General features: G+C 50.5%; 1 non-coding gene across 1 annotated transcript; it reads left to right on the top strand.

The window, feature by feature from the left end:
• Positions 1-1,377: 1,377 nt before the first annotated feature.
• LOC138568175 (U1 spliceosomal RNA) lies at positions 1,378-1,539 on the top strand. Its single transcript, XR_011302540.1, has one exon. It is a non-coding gene; the product is annotated as a U1 spliceosomal RNA (small nuclear RNA).
• The last annotated feature ends 316 nt before the right edge of the window (positions 1,540-1,855 follow it).

The raw sequence follows: 1,855 nt of genomic DNA, 5'->3' as shown, positions 1-1,855 counted from the left end.
TAGAAATAAACACACGCATGCGGAACAAACGCATTTTCTGTATCAGCTCAGGCACAATTGGAAGCAGGACGACACAGAGCTGAAAACATTGGGCGCAGGTTGGTGCACAGTTCATAACAGAGATCTGAATAAGAATAACAATGTGACCAACACATTTTTTGAAAAAAACGCGGAGGAAGAATGCTGCCCCGACTCAAACCACAAGCGGCGGGGAAAAGGAACACCAAGGGCTAGCGCACAATATGTTACCATAGTAGTGCCCCAATAACACACTGCAACCTGCAAATGGGCCTCAGTGGACCACCTGCCAATGTTTCTGTAAGTTGCTTATGAAGGTTACACATATTTTATTCAGATCCACATGGGGGGTGGGGTGGGAGCTTGACATATCGCAGATGGGAGCCCCAGTCCCTTTGCCAATTCAGTCCTACACCTTGCTGTGATGAATGATATGATAGGTTATTTATAACGTGCTTAAAACCCATGCAGCAGTGATCCCAATCATAAAAGTGAAACAGGCAAGCCCAACAGGTATAACTTATTTTCACTCTTTTGGTAGCGCAGTCTGAGGGCAGCCTATACCCTTCAGGAGAGGTGTGAACTGATACAGTTGCAACACAAAAAACAATAGTACTGTGTTCCCAAAATACCTTAGTTCTTGTCTTTCGGATCTCAGCAGAGCCAGGCTTTTCAGCATCAGACCAGAAGTATGGGTGCCTTTGCGCTGGGCTGGGGTCAAATCGGAGAGCAGCAGCGATGGGCCCCAATGATGCAGTTCTGTTTGGCAGTGGTGCTGATTTGCGGGTAGAAAACGCTGGGAACAGTAGGCCGTGTCAAGTGGATGGCACTGGAAGACTCAGTGACCTCTGGGCCCGGACAAGGGAATGCTTGCCTTTGGCGCTGTGCAGGCTCGGCTGACACAACACGGCATATGGTTACGGCAAAGTTGTCAAAGCTTCAGCATTGTCATTGAGCAGAACTCTGAGATTCAGGGGTGGTGGAGCGTCGAGGTCCAGGATGATTATGATGGTGTCAATGGGGCCAGCGCTGAGCAGCTCCGCTCAGGAGGGCCATGGGCCCGTGTGGGGCCGACAGGCCAGTGGGCAGACTGCAACAGGCCTGCTCGAGCCATCCTGCTATTTATACAAATTTCGGGCCGAGCAGGGCCTGATGGGAGAAAGAAACTGCGCTACAATCTGCTCTTCTGCTGGGCACTGCCTGCTGGAGCTTCCCCCTACACGCGGGACAGGCAGCTCTGCAGATGCTCAGAGCTTCTGGGGGGTAGTGGGTTGGGGCTGGGTCAGGGCCTGCCTTCTCACCCTCGCTTAGCGGGGCTTCCCAGAACTGACCCAACCCCTGCCCTCTTGCATGCAACTCATACTTAGCTGGCAGGGGAGAATCTGATCCCAAGGGCAGATCTCCCAGGGTGCGGCTTACCCATTGCACATCGGATTTGCTGACCCCTGCTATGTTCCCAAATGCGGGATACACGACTGCATTATTTCTGGTAGTGGGGGACTGCGTTCGCGCTCTCCCCCCGATTTATTGGTGAAAGAAAAGGTAAAGTGTGCACTAGGCCTGCTAGGTTGCATACTTTAAGATTGTGCTCACATTGCGTTTCTTCAATTAGGTTCACCTTTGGGTGATCGCTTTTCCACATTTTATCTGTTGAATTGAATTATGCTTCTTTCATTACCACAGAAGTAATGTGTATTACAGAGATACGCTGCCATGTGTATTGGGCACACTGCACATGCTCAGGCAGCATCAATCATGCTTTGTACAGGACAATGCTGGCCTAAATTGGGAACAGCCAGCATAGACAAGTTGCTACAGAGGCATATTTTGGGTACAA

Source organism: Ambystoma mexicanum, chromosome 2p (genome assembly GCF_040938575.1).
Source record: "Ambystoma mexicanum isolate Mex_15411 chromosome 2p, UKY_AmexF1_1, whole genome shotgun sequence".
NCBI classification, from domain to species: domain Eukaryota; kingdom Metazoa; phylum Chordata; class Amphibia; order Caudata; family Ambystomatidae; genus Ambystoma; species Ambystoma mexicanum.
Note: the sequence above shows the minus strand (reverse complement) of the source record. Positions and strands in the feature narration are given on the sequence as shown.